General features: G+C 40.2%; 1 long non-coding RNA gene across 1 annotated transcript; it reads left to right on the top strand.

The window, feature by feature from the left end:
- Positions 1 to 4,382: 4,382 nt before the first annotated feature.
- LOC115195184 (uncharacterized) lies at positions 4,383 to 6,740 on the top strand. Its single transcript, XR_003878605.1, has 2 exons — positions 4,383 to 5,147; positions 6,544 to 6,740. It is a non-coding gene; the product is annotated as an uncharacterized LOC115195184 (long non-coding RNA).
- Positions 6,741 to 15,688: the final 8,948 nt, after the last annotated feature.

Below are 15,688 nucleotides of genomic sequence, written 5' to 3'. Positions count from 1 at the left end.
CAAAAGCCAATTCCTCCTTTGGCTGCCTTTCCTTCCAGTTCTCTGCTGCCAATGACTGGAACGAACTGCAAAAATCACTGAAGCTGGAGACTCATATCTCCCTCACTAGCTTTAAGCACCAGCTGTCAGATCAGGTTACAGATCACTGCACCTGTACATAGCCCATCTGTAAATAGCCCATCTATCTACCTCATCCCCTACTGTATTTATTTATCTTGCTCCTTTGCACCCCAGTATCTCTACTTCAGGGGCGGAAATCGCGGGGGGGACACGACCCCCCCATCCTGGGAAAAATATGATTTGTCCCCCCCAATATATCACTGAAACATAACTATGTAATTTAAATAATATTAATAATACGCAATGAAAGCAATTGTGCTGATTATAGACACTTAATAGCGCGTTTTTAAGTTTCAAAAGATTGCGACCCCCCCACCCTTTTCCTCACGATGGTTTGATCCACTGGCAAGGTAACAGAGGGGTCGTAGCCACTGTCTGAAAGGCACTCAATGAACGTAACTAACGTGAGGTTAATCCAGTCAATCGCGCACACACACTAGCTGAATATGCAGAGCTAGCGCGCAAATATGAACTATTAAGCTAGCTAGTACCTATTCCATTTATGTGGCGTCGTCAAAGATGGAATCTTTGCTATCGTCAATTTATTCCGAGATCAGCATGCAGATGATGTAAGTTAGTGCTTCAAAGTCCCTGTGATAAGGTTAGCGATAAACTGAAGTCCAAACTGAACAGAACTACACTCTCTTCTACCATTGTCTTAAATATATTTAATGGTCTCGTTGCAAAAGCTAAATTGTCGCAAGGGAACTTTTATTTATTTATTTTATTTAACCCGGGTAGCAAAGATTATAGCAAACACCACTGAATTGGTGCTCGCTAGCTTTGCAAATTCAGCTATTGTTGGAAGCCAGCCAATATGAAACAAACTATTACAATTACAAAAGGTTGCAGCATATGTTGTGTAAATGGTGAACTCATACAGCTGTCAACTCTTGTCATTTTAATCCGTTTCACATTTGCTAGCTACCTTTTAGATCGAAGCCCAAATAGAATGATAGAAGATAAGATGATAGAAGCCCATCTCCTACTGTAAATAACCTACACACTGTGTGTGTAGCCAGCCAGCCAGGTAGAAAAATGGCAGAAAAATAAAAGACGGACATCAGAGTATTTTTCAATACACCAAAACGCAAAGTAAGAACCCTAGTAGCCTAACATCTCAAAGACTGTTCATAAGAAATGTTCATAAGAAAGAAATGAAATTCTAATGGAAATGTTTCACAATGATGTCATTACGCAGAGCAGGCAACAGATGGCACACAGACAGCAGAGTTGGGGACAGATATGCAGGGACAGACTGCCAGAGACAGGGAGTCTCAGGTAAGTTTGTTGAGTCTTTGTTTGGCAACATTATGAAAGGTTCTCCATTTTTTTTACTTGTAAAATAGGAACATAATTGGAAAATGCCATGGATACCCCCACTCTCAACTTAAACTGGTGACTGAACTAAGATTTGTTAAAGGCAATGGTATTGCTGTTGTGAGTAGTTGTGTAGTTTTGGGTACCGGTAGTTAGGAGTACGGCAAACACCTTATTTCTTTGGTTCCTCAATATACATTTACCATATTACAATGTAGGCTATGTGTTACAGCACTACTTTTGGTGTCCCCCTCAGGAATTGCTCTTGAGAAAATTTCATGTAATTGTCCCCCCCAAAGTTGATATCAGATTTTCGCCCCTGCTCTACTTGCACATTCATCTTCTGCACATCTACCATTCCAGTGTTTAATTGCTATATTGTAATTACTTCGCTACCATGGCCTATTTATTGCCTTAACTTACCTCATTTGCACTCACTGTATATAGACTTTTTGTTTTTCTTTTGTTCTACTGTATTATTGACTGTATGTTTTGTTTATTCCATGTGTAACTCTGTGTTGTTGTATGTGTCGAATTGCTATGATTTATCTTGGCCAGGTCGCAGTTGTAAATGAGAACTTTTTCTCAACTAGCCTACCTGGTTAAATAAAGGTGAAATAAAAAAATAATAATTATATAGTTAATTTAAGTAGACATGCAATCATAATTGACTTAACGCATAGAAAGCACTGAAAACACAGTCATCGCGGGATGAACGAGTGATGAATTTCCGGCCAAGGGCGGTCCATTTAAAATTCATTCCTTCCTCCCTCGCCCCCTCGCCCTGCAAGTGTACACTCGTCAGACATCATGATACGTCATCAGAAGCGTCCACTTAATTTGAGGGCTGAGGGGAGAGGGTGTGTCCTTTTAAGTGTTTGGAATGTAGACTTAGTCTTGTCTCGGTGAGAGGTCTGTGCTGTGTGCACTGGCGGACTTACCTTCAGGCAGATTAGAAAATGACCTTAGACCTCACATCAGGGGGCCTCATGACCTGCGTATAACAAATAATAATAATATATATATAAAAATATAACAATTATTTCTCAGACCAGGAGGCATCTCTAAAATCTGTCTTGAGAAAACATCTGTATCCTACGAACGATTTGGCCTACAAAATGAATATAACCCCATGGAATGTTGATTCTCACCAACACGATTGTCTTCTCTGTTTTTGCTATATGAGACTCATCTGAAGGTAACCCGGTACCGGGCTGAAAAATGGATGTAAGTGTAAAAAAGCTGTACTGGTAATTACATTGTAAAATATTTATTTATTATGTATCTCTCCAATATAGGACAGACACCTCAAAACATACGGTGCCTTCAGAAAGAACTCTGTTATTCAATGTGTTTCTATGGGCTAATAGCAGTAATCTGTTATTCAATGTGTTTCTATGGGCTAATAGCAGTAAGGACTCATTCATTCATCAAACTTTTTTTGATAAAAAAAAATAAAAATACCTACAGAGGTCCTACAATTCCAAATCAAATAGTTAAATTATCCTTGTTGTTATCCTTAGTTTCCATCTTTAAACAATTCCATGTGTTAATTTAATAGTCTCCTGTTGCCATGCGTTTGAAATCACGTTGCCGTCACGCCTCTCTTGGAGGTCTGGAGAATTTTTTTGCAAAAACGGCGGGTTCCCAGTGACACGATGTGGATATTTCATTTCAAGAACTCTTCCCCCCCACACTCATTGATGCTACTTAAATAAAGGTTACATTATTATTATTATTTTTTTAACTAGGCAACAAATTCTTATTTACAATGACGGCCTACCAATAGGCCTCCTGCGGGGCCTGGGATTAAAAATAAATAAAATATATAGATATAGGACAAAAAACACATCACAACACTACATAAAGAGAGACCTAAGACAACAACATAGCAAGGCAGAAACACATGACAACACAGCATGGTAGCAACACAACATGGTAGCAACACAAAACATGGTACAAACATTATTGGGCACAGACAACAGCACAAAGGGCAAGAAGGTAGACACAACAATACATCACACAAAGCAGCCACAACTGTCAGTAAGAGTGTCCATGATTGAGTCTTTGAATGAAGAGATGGAGATAAAACTGTCCAGTTTGAGTGTTTGTTGCAGCTCGTTCCAGTCGCTAGCTGCAGCGAACTGAAAAGACGAGAGACCCAGGGATGTGTGTGCTTTGGGGACCTTTAACAGAATGTGACTGGCAGAACGGGTGTTGTATGTGGAGGATGAGGGCTGCAGTAGATATCTCAGATAGGGAGGAGTGAACGGGTGTTGTATGTGGAGGATGATGGCTGCAGTAGATATCTCAGATAGGGAGGAGTGAACGGGTGTTGTATGTGGAGGATGAGGGCTGCAGTAGATATCTCAGATAGGGGGGAGTGAACGGGTGTTGTATGTGGAGGATGAGGGCTGCAGTAGATATCTCAGATAGGGAGGAGTGAACGGGTGTTGTATGTGGAGGATGAGGGCTGCAGTAGATATCTCAGATAGGGGGGAGTGAACGGGTGTTGTATGTGGAGGATGAGGGCTGCAGTAGATATCTCAGATAGGGGGGAGTGAACGGGTGTTGTATGTGGAGGATGAGGGCTGCAGTAGATATCTCAGATAGGGGGGAGTGAGGCCTAAGGGTTTTATAAATAAGCATCAACCAGTGGGTCTTGCGACGGGTATACAGAGATGACCAGTTTACAGAGCAGTATAGAGTGCAGTGATGTGTCCTATAAGGAACATTGGTGGCAAATCTGTTGGCCGAATGGTAAAGAACATCTAGCCACTCGAGAGCACCCTTACCTGCCGATCTATAAATTACGTCTCCGTAATCTAGCATGGGTAGGATGTTCATCTGAATCAGGGTTAGTTTGGTAGCTGGGGTGAAAAAGGAGCGATTACGATAGAGGAAACCAAGTCTAGATTTAACTTTAGCCTGCAGCTTTGATATATGCTGAGAGAAGGACAGTGTATCGTCTAGCCATACTCCCAAGTACTTGTATGAGATGACTACCTCAAGATCTAAACCTACGTGTTATGGTCCTCACTGATTTTAGACCGGGAAGGACATATCTTGGGAGAGAATTGTTCCAATGTTTGCATCATTGCAGAAAATGGAGGAGAAAAAAAAAATGAAGGAAAAATATAATTGTGTTGTCAGTGTGCTCAATATACAAAATCAATGTCAACATTTTGATGGGACCTGTGCCACTAATCTAGAGAGCACTAAGCGAGGCATTTGATTGGTTTGACATGTAGCGAGGTGTCACTGATTTACAGAGTCACCTCCCCATTTAGCAGTTTTTTTCTGCCATAAACTTCCCCAGGCTTACCCTTAGGAGGGAAGCCTGGTTCTCCACAAGGCTAGCTCGGTAGAAACCAAGCCCAGTGCCCTTAGACTGTAGGGGGATACAATATCCATTTCTTTAGTAAAAAAATAAAAATAAGACAGGTGCTGCTGATTCTACTGTCACCATCATCATCATCGTTGAAGCAGAGGACACGTACTGTGTTGATGCTGACGTGTCATTACTCTTTTTGGCCAGACGTCATCAGATACATGGGCTACATATAGTAACACAGAGGGGCGCTGTTTCGGTCGCTCGGATGCTTTCTCTGGAGAGATCGTTTCCGAATTGTAGGAAAGTTGTCGCGTTCACAGTTCACTGTTCGAATGCTGGAATAATTCTGGAAGTTAAGCTATTTTGTGTGAAGGTAAGCTATTTTTTTGAAGTGATTTTGTTTGACAATCAGATGAAAAACATCACAACCGGTTGTGTTCATAGCACATTAACAAGGTAAAATCATTTCTATAATGTAATTATATCTTTACTATAAAACCCTCAGACTGGCTTCTGCCTGGGGCCTCCAAATCACTATGACCGCCTTTAGGTACAGTAAGTCCATCTGTTTTAGCAGGAAACAGATTGCATCCTGCAGTGTGCTGGGCCAATCTCTGTAATATTCTCTCAGGCAAAGAACCCAGCTAATTCTCTTTCTAAGTCGAAACAGTATTTCCTGCTTACACATTCTTTAGCATAGCCAATAGGGCCCAGTGGCTTACTTACTGAGCCATGTATCAACACTTAATAGTAGGTGTTTACTCCACCCATCATGTCTGACAGTGATACGCCCACAGTAAACTGCTACGGACAGAATTTACATTTCATAGCCGGTTAGGAGAATTAGGTTAAGGTTAGGATAATTAGGTTAAGGTTAGGAGAATTAGGTTAAGGTTAGGAGAATTAGGTTAAGGTTAGGAGAATTGGGTTAAGGTTAGGAGAATTGGGTTAAGGTTAGGAGAATTAGGTTAAGGTTAGGAGAATTAGGTTAAGGTTAGGAGAATTGGGTTAAGGTTAGGAGAATTAGGTTAAGGTTAGGAGAATTGGGTTAAGGTTAGGAGAATTAGGTTAAGGTTAGGAGAATTAGGTTAAGGTTAGGAGAATTAGGTTAAGGTTAGGAGAATTAGGTTAAGGTTAGGAGAATTGGGTTAAGGTTAGGAGAATTGGGTTAAGGTTAGGAGAATTAGGTTATGGTTAGGAGAATTAGGTTAAGGTTAGGAGAATTAGGTTAAGGTTAGGAGAATTAGGTTAAGGTTAGGAGATTTAGGTTAAGGTTAGCTTTAATTCTGACTGACGCAACTCGAGCATGCAAAGGTATACATGTTTACATCTTTACTGTACAACCCAGGCTGTATACCATCTAGCCACAATCCAATCACACCCCAAACACTTCATCAAAACCTCACAAAATGGTTGCTCTCACAAAACCAGGGGCGGACTTCGTGATTTGGAGGACCCAGGCAGAGGCCAGTCTGAGCCCCCCCACCACCCATCCCATTTATTTTATGGGTTTTATAGTAGAAACGTAATAATATAATTTATTCACTAGATTAGTGTCGTACGTGCAACAGTGTGTGACGATTATTTTTACAGTTTGTGGTAAGGATGGCCGGGAATCCCTGAATAATATATATATTTAATATATATATATATATATATTTATTTATTATTATTATTATATATATTTTTTTACCCCATAAAAATATGTTGATCATGTTGCTTTTCTATATAGAGCACACTGACAAAACAGAATTATGTCTTTTCTCCAGGTTTTCTTCCATTTTCTGCAATGTTGCAAACATTGGAACAACTCTCCTTCCCCGGTGTGGAACCAGGGGACGACACGGAGCACCAATGGGCGTGTGGGGGGAGGGTTCTTGAAATGTAACATCCAATCAAAATCTTGCCACAGAGCCAGCGGACCGTTCAACCCATTTTAACAATAAAAAAATTATTTGACAATTTAGCAGAAGCTCTTATCCAGAGCCACTACAGTACTGAGTCATTTAGCAGGCGCTCTTATCCAGAGCGACTACAGTACTGAGTCATTTAGCAGGCGCTCTTATCCAGAGCGACTACAGTACTGAGTCATTTAGCAGGCGCTCTTATCCAGAGCGACTACAGTACTGAGTCATTTAGCAGGCGCTCTTATCCAGAGCCACTACAGTAGTGAATCATTTAGCAGAAGCTCTTATCCAGAGCCACTACAGTACTGAGTCATTTAGCAGGCGCTCTTATCCAGAGCCACTACAGTAGTGAATCATTTAGCAGGCGCTCTTATCCAGAGCGACTTACAGTAGTGAGTCATTTAGCAGGCGCTCTTATCCAGAGCGACTTACAGTAGTGAATCATTTAGCAGACGCTCTTATCCAGAGCAACTTACAGTAGTGAATGCATACATTTCATAATTTTTTTCCCCCCCGTACTGGTCCCCTGTGGGAATCGAACCCACAACCCTGGCGTTGCAAACACCATGCTCTACCAACTGAGCCACACGGGACACGCCAGACCGTATCCAGACCGTGAAGGGAGGCGTGACAGCGACGTGGTTTTGGAAGTATAGCAACGCGAGATTACAACTAAGCTAACATATGGAACTGTTTAAAGATCACCATACCAAAGTTAATTCAGATTACAACTAAGCTAACATATGGAACTGTTTAAAGATCATCATACCAAAGTTAATTCAGATTACAACTAAGCTAACATATGGAACTGTTTAAAGATCATCATACCAAAGTTAATTCAGATTACAACTAAGCTAACATATGGAACTGTTTAAAGATCATCATACCAAAGTTAATTCAGATTACAACTAAGCTAACATATGGAACTGTTTAAAGATCATCATACCAAAGTTAATTCAGATTACAACTAAGCTAACATATGGAACTGTTTAAAGATCACCATACCAAAGTTAATTCAGATTACAACTAAGCTAACATATGGAACTGTTTAAAGATCATCATACCAAAGTTAATTCAGATTACAACTAAGCTAACATATGGAACTGTTTAAAGATCATCATACCAAAGTTAATTCAGATTACAACTAAGCTAACATATGGAACTGTTTAAAGATCATCATACCAAAGTTAATTCAGATTACAACTAAGCTAACATATGGAACTGTTTAAAGATCACCATACCAAAGTTAATTCAGATTACAACTAAGCTAACATATGGAACTGTTTAAAGATCATCATACCAAAGTTAATTCAGATTACAACTAAGCTAACATATGGAACTGTTTAAAGATCATCATACCAAAGTTAATTCAGATTACAACTAAGCTAACATATGGAACTGTTTAAAGATCATCATACCAAAGTTAATTCAGATTACAACTAAGCTAACATATGGAGCTGTTTAAAGATCATCATACCAAAGTTAATTCAGATTACAACTAAGCTAACATATGGAGCTGTTTAAAGATCATCATACCAAAGTTAATTCAGCTATTTGATTTTGAATTTTAGGAACCCTGTAGGTATATAAACAAATCTGAAAATGTTTTTTGATGACATACTGAATTTGGCCTTAATACTGCTGTTATCCCATAGAAACACATTGAATAACAGATTCATACATGAGGTAGATCAGCTTTAGTTCAGCACATAGACTGTAGCGTCCATCAATGTAACTGTCTGCATCATTTACAATCCTCCATATATATATATATATGTTGTGTGTGTGTGTGTACACACACACACACAGTACCAGTCAGCATTTTGTCAGCAGCTGCCCCCCCCTCCCCAAACCCCCCTGTCACCAGCTGTCCCCCCCCCTAAACCCACCTGTCAGCAGCTGCCCCCCCCCAAACATCCTCCAGGTTGAGCTAAATAACTACAGGCAGGTGTATGGTGACATGCTGAAGGAGGCTTTCAATCGGTCAGTAGTTTACAGAGTAACATGAGAAGAATGCAACCACTGAATTTATCTAGATATTCTAAACTAAGTGTTTTGATAACTTTCAAATGTAGTAACAGGTCCATGTAGGATAAACAACCCTTTAATAAAACAATGTTCACCTTTCACCTTTCATTGTCATTACCAGACGATACAGATACTGTGTCTATCAGCCTTTTGTCCGGTGGTAATGGGGTTACCATGGTAACATGTCAGAGTGGTCATACCTTCCTGTCTGGTGGTAATGGGGTTACCATGGTAACATGTCAGAGTGGTCATACTTTCCTGTCTGGTGGTAATGGGGTTACCATGGTAACATGTCAGAGTGGTCATACTTTCCTGTCTGGTGGTAATGGGGTTACCATGGTAACATGTCAGAGTGGTCATACCTTCCTGTCTGGTGGTAATGGGGTTACCATGGTAACATGTCAGAGTGGTCATACCTTCCTTTCTGGTGGTAATGGGGTTACCATGGTAACATGTCAGAGTGGTCATACCTTCCTGTCTGGTGGTAATGGGGTTACCATGGTAACATGTCAGAGTGAATTGGAATAGTAGAACAGAATGAACTAGAATGGTAGAATGGACAAAACTACAACAGTAGAATGTACTGAACTAGAATGTACTGAACTAGAATGGTAGAATGTACTGAACAAAAATGGTAGAATGTACTGAACTACAATAGTAGAATGTACTGAACTAGAATAGTAGAATGTACTGAACTAGAATAGTAGAATGTACTGAACTAGAATGGTAGAATGTACTGAACTAGAATGGTAGAATGTACTGAACTAGAATAGTAGAATGTACTGAACTAGAATAGTAGAATATACTGAACTAGAATGGTAGAATGTACTGAAATAGAATGGTAGAATGTACTGAACTAGAATGGTAGAATGGACTGAACTAGAATGTACTGAACTAGAATGGTAGAATGGTAGAATGTACTGAACTAGAATAGTAGAATGTACTGAACTAGAATGGTAGAATGTACTGAACTAGAATGGTAGAATGTACTGAACTAGAATAGTAGAATGTACTGAACTAGAATAGTAGAATATACTGAACTAGAATGGTAGAATGTACTGAAATAGAATGGTAGAATGTACTGAACTAGAATGGTAGAATGGACTGAACTAGAATGTACTGAACTAGAATGGTAGAATGGTAGAATGTACTGAACTAGAATAGTAGAATGTACTGAACTAGAATGGTAGAATGTACTGAACTAGAATGGAGAATGAGAATGTACTGAACTAGAATGGTAGAATGTACTGAACTAGAATGATAGAATGTACTGAACTAGAATGGTTGAATGTACTGAACTAGAATGATAGAATGTACTGAACTAGAATGGTAGAATGTACTGAACCACAATAGTAGAATGTACTGAACTAGAATGGTAGAATGTACTGAACTAGAATGGTAGAATGTACTGAACTAGAATGGTTGAATGTACTGAACTAGAATGGTAGAATATACTGAACTACAACAGTAGAATGGACTGAACTAGAATGGTAGAATGTACTGAACTAGAATGGTAGAATGTACTGAACTACAATAGTAGAACGTACTGAACTAGAATATTAGAATGTACTGAACTACAACAGTAGAATGGACTGAACTAGAATGATAGAATGTACTGAACTACAACAGTAGAATGGACTGAACTAGAATGATAGAATGTACTGAACTACAACAGTAGAATGGACTGAACTAGAATGATAGAATGTACTGAACTACAACAGTAGAATGGACTGAACTAGAATGATAGAATGGACTGAACTACAACAGTAGAATGGACTGAACTAGAATGATAGAATGGACTGAACTAGAATGGTAGAATGTACTGAACTAGAATGGTAGAATGTACTGAACTGCAATAGTAGAATGTAGTATGGTAGAATGTACTGAACTAGAATGATAGAATGTACTGAACTAGAATGGTAGAATGTACTGAACTAGAATGTACTGATCTAGTATGGTAGTAAAATGGGACGATAATGGGTAGATAACGGGTAGATAATGGGTAGATAATGGGTAGATAACGGGTAGATAATGGGTAGATAATGGGTAGATAATGGGTAGATAACGGGTAGATAATGGGTAGATAACGGGTAGATAACGTGTAGATAACGGGTAGATAACGGGTAGATAACGGGTAGATAACGGGTAGATATAGGGTAGATAACGGGTAGATAACGGGTAGATAACGGGTAGATAATGGGTAGATAACGGGTAGATAATGGGTAGATAACGGGTAGATAATGGGTAGATAACGGGTAGATAATGGGTAGATAACGGGTAGATAACGGGTAGATAATGGGTAGATAACGGGTAGATAACGGGTAGATAATGGGACGATAATGGGACGATAATGGGACGATAATGGGACGATAATGGGTAGATAACGGGTAGATAACGGGTAGATAATGGGTAGATAATGGGTAGATAACGGGTAGATAATGGGTAGATAATGGGTAGATAATGGCATGGTAAAACAGACAGACAAATATAACGTGTTTCATATGCCACCTGTTGGACATTTCCTTAAAATTATATTTTCTTCATTACCACAGTACGCAATATAATCTCCAAGCACCCCGAGCCTTTTCATTCATCATTATTATCTTCATATAAAGGTTTGTTTACCTGGGGGAGAATAATACTGAGATGGATTATAGCTGAGTCTCTCCTCAGTGGAAGAAACTCCTCTCTGGACTGGAGACTGTTACAGGAGAATCTCCTCTCTGAGTATGGACTGGAGACTGTTACAGGAGAATCTCCTCTGAGTATGGACTGGAGACTGTTACAGGAGAATCTCCTCTCTGAGTATGGACTGGAGACTGTTACAGGAGAATCTCCTCTCTGAGTATGGACTGGAGACTGTTACAGGAGAATCTCCTCTGAGTATGGACTGGAGACTGTTACAGGAGAATCTCCTCTCTGAGTATGGACTGGAGACTGTTACAGGAGAATCTCCTCTCTGAGTATGGACTGGAGACTGTTACAGGAGAATCTCCTCTCTGAGTATGGACTGGAGACTGTTACAGGAGAGGTGAGGAGGGGGAGAGGAGAGAGGGGGAGGGGAGGGGGGAGGAGGAGCAGAGTGAAGGAGAGAAACGGCTGAATGAAGTGGAGGAGAGAAAAGTCTGAATGAAGTAGAGAGGAGAGGACAGGAGAGGAGAGGAGAGGAGAGGAGAGGAGAGGAGAGGAGAGGAAGGAGGTTTTCCCAAACACAGCAGAAACGCTTACATAATTCATGTGCTATGAATATGGAACCAAATACTTCACTTTTACTACTTGAATACACATACAGGTGTATTTGTCCCATCACTTTTGCTCCCGTAAAAACAAAGAGCTGTAATTTCTAAAAGGTTCACCCGATTATGAATGAATGGTTTTAGAGAGGAACAGCAAAGGGAGAAATATTTGAGAAAGACAGAGGGCCAGCGGGTTTCTGCTACTCAAGATGGAGGTTTTCCCAAACACAGATGAAACGCTTACATAATTCATAACTCACTGCCTCAGTGATCTCTCTCTCTCTCTCTCTCTCTCTCTCTCTCTCTCTCTCTCTCTCTCTCTCTCTCTCTCTCTCTCTCTCTCTGTCTCTCTCCCTCTCTCTCTCTCTCTCTCTCTCTCTCTCTCTCTCTCTCTCTCTCTCTCTCTCTCTCTCTCTCTCTCTCTCTCTCGCTCTCTCTCTCTCTCTCTCTCTCTCTCTCTCTCTCTCTCTCTCTCTCCTCTCTCTCTCCTCTCTCTCTCTCTCTCTCTCTCTCTCTCTCTCTCTCTCTCTCTCTCTCTCTCGCTCTCTCTCCTCTCTCTCTCTGTCTATATATATATATGTGTGTGTGTACAGTTGAAGTCGGAGGTTTACATCCACTTAGGTTAGAGTCATTAAAACTCGTTGTTCAACCACTCCACATTTTTGGCAAGTCGGGCAGGACATCTACTTTCTGCATGACACAAGTAACTTTTCCAAAAATTGTTTACAGACAGATTATTTCACTTATAATTCACTGTATCACAATTCCAGTGGGTCAGAAGTTTACATACACTCAGTTGACTGTGCCTTTAAACAGCTTGGAAAATTCCAGAAAATGATGTCATGGCTTTAGAAGCTTATGATAGGCTAATTGACATAATTTGAGTCAATTGGAGGTATACCTGTGGAAGTATTTCAAGGCCTACCTTCAAGCTCAGTGCCTCTTTGCTTGACATCATGGGAAAATCAAAAAAAATCAGCCAAGACCTCAGAAAAAAAATTGTAGACCTCCACAAGTCTGGTTCATCCTTGGGAGCAATTTCCAAATGCCTGAAGGTACCACGTTCATCTGTACAAACAGTAGTACGCAAGTATAAACACCATGGAACCACACAGCCGTCATACCACTCAGGAAGGAGACGCGTTCTGTCTCCTAGAGATGAACGTACTTTCGTGCGAAAAGTGCAAATCAATCCCAGAACAACAGCAAAGGATCTTGTGAAGATGCTGGAGGAAACAGGTACAAAAGTATCTATATCCACAGTAAAAGAGTCCTATATCGACATAACCTGAAAGGCCGCTCAGCAAGGAAGAAGCCACTGCTCCAAAACCGCCATAAAAATGCCAGACTACGATTTGCAACTGCACATGGGGACAAAGATCATACTTTTTGGAGAAATGTCCTCTGGTCTGATGAAACAAAAATAGAACTGTTTGGCCATAATGACCATCGTTATGTTTGGAGGAAAAAGGGGAACGCTTGCAAGCCGAAGAACACCATCCCAACCGTGAAGCACGGGGGTGGCAGCATCATGTTTTGGGGGTGTTTTGCTGCAGGAGGGACTGGTGCACTTTACAAAATAGATGGCATCATGAAGCAGGAAAGTTGTGGATATACTGAAGCAATATCTGAAGACATGTCACTACTTCCGCCTCCCTCTCCTTGTTCGAGCGGCGTTCGGCGGTCGACGTCACCGGCCTTCTAGCCTCACTGACCCACTTTTCATTTTCCATTTGTTTTGTCTTTGTTTTTTTACACACCTCGTTTCAATTCCCCCATTACATGTTCATTATTTAACCCTCTGGTTTCCCCCATGTTTGTGTGAGTGTTTGTTTTATTGTAAGGCTGTATTGGACAGCTGGTATATTGTTACCGGGTTTTGTTATTACGCCCGTTTATTTCGTGGTACCGGTATTTTTACAGCACCATAGTATTGTGTTTATATTGGTGTTATCTTGAATTAAATACCTTGTCCATGCATCTCAGTTCTCCTACGCCTGACTCCTTTCACCAGTTACCTACAGCCTTGACAAGACATCAGTCATGAAGTTAAAGCTTGGTCACAAATGGGTCTTCCAAATGAACAATGGCATACATCCAAAGTTGTGGAAAAATGTCTTAAGGACAACAAAGTCAAGGTATTGGAGTGGCCATCACCAAGCCCTGACCTCAATCCCATCGAAAATGTGTGGGCAGAACTGAAAAAGCGTGTGTGAGCAAGGAGGCAAATACTAATTGAGTGTATGTAAACTTCTGACCCACTGGGAATGTGATGAAAGAAATAAAAGCTGAAATAAATAATTCTCTCTACTATTATTCTGACATTTCACATTCTTAAAATAAAGTGGTGATCCTAACTGACCTAAGACAGGGAATTTTTACTAGGATTAAATGTCAGGAATTGTAAAAAACTGAGTTTAAATGTATTTGGCTAAGGTGTATGTAAACTTCAGACTTCAACTGTATATATATATTTAATATAAATATAAACGCAACATGTAAAGTGTTGGTCACATGTTTCATGAGCTGAAATAAAAGATCCCATAAATTATCCACATATATATATACATATATATATATATAATCACACAAAAAGATTATTCTAAAAATGAATGTATTGTGTTGACATCTGGTAGTGAGCATTTCTCCTTCGCCAAGATAATCCATCCACTTGACAGGTGTGGCATATCAAGAAGCTGATTAAACAGCATGATCATTACACAGGTGCACCTTGTGCTGGGGGAAAAAAACATGGAAATGTATAATGATGAAAATATCCTCAAATTAAATCTGACAGTCTGCATTTTAACCTCATAGTCATTATTTTATTTTAAAATCAAAACTTTTGGAGTATAGAGCCAAAAGAAGAACAAATGCTTGTACCAATATTTACAGAGGGCATTGTACATGTACCTGTTAGATACTGGAGGACTGTACATGTTCCTGTTAGATACTGGAGGACTGTACCTGTTAGATACTGGAGGACTGTACATGTTCCTGTTAGATACTGGAGGACTGTACCTGTTAGATACTGGAGGACTGTAGATGTTCCTGTTAGATACTGGAGGACTGTAGATGTACCTGTTAGATACTGGAGGACTGTAGATGTACCTGTTAGATACTGGAGGACTGGACCTGTTAGATACTGGAGGACTGGACCTGTTAGATACTGGAGGACTGTACCTGTTAGATACTGGAGGACTGTAGATGTACCTGTTAGATACTGGAGGACTGTAGATGTACCTGTTAGATACTGGAGGACTGTAGATGTACCTGTTAGATACTGGAGGACTGTAGATATACCTGTTAGATACTGGAGGACTGTAGATGTACCTGTTAGATACTGGAGGACTGTAGATGTACCTGTTAGATACTGGAGGACTGTAGATGTACCTGTTAGATACTGGAGGACTGTAGATGTTCCTGTTAGATACTGGAGGACTGTACATGTACCTGTTAGATACTGGAGGACTGTAGATGTACCTGTTAGATACTGGAGGACTGTACCTGTTAGATACTGGAGGACTGTACATGTACCTGTTAGATACTGGAGGACTGTAGATGTTCCTGTTAGATACTGGAGGACTGTACATGTACCTGTTAGATACTGGAGGACTGGACCTGTTACATACTGGAGGACTGTACATGTACCTGTTAGATACTGGAGGACTGTAGATGTTCCTGTTAGATACTGGAGGACTGTACCTGTTAGATACTGGAGGACTGTAGATGTTCCTGTTAGA

The sequence above is a fragment of the Salmo trutta genome, chromosome 6 (assembly GCF_901001165.1).
Source record: "Salmo trutta chromosome 6, fSalTru1.1, whole genome shotgun sequence".
Taxonomy (NCBI): domain Eukaryota; kingdom Metazoa; phylum Chordata; class Actinopteri; order Salmoniformes; family Salmonidae; genus Salmo; species Salmo trutta.
Note: the sequence above shows the minus strand (reverse complement) of the source record. Positions and strands in the feature narration are given on the sequence as shown.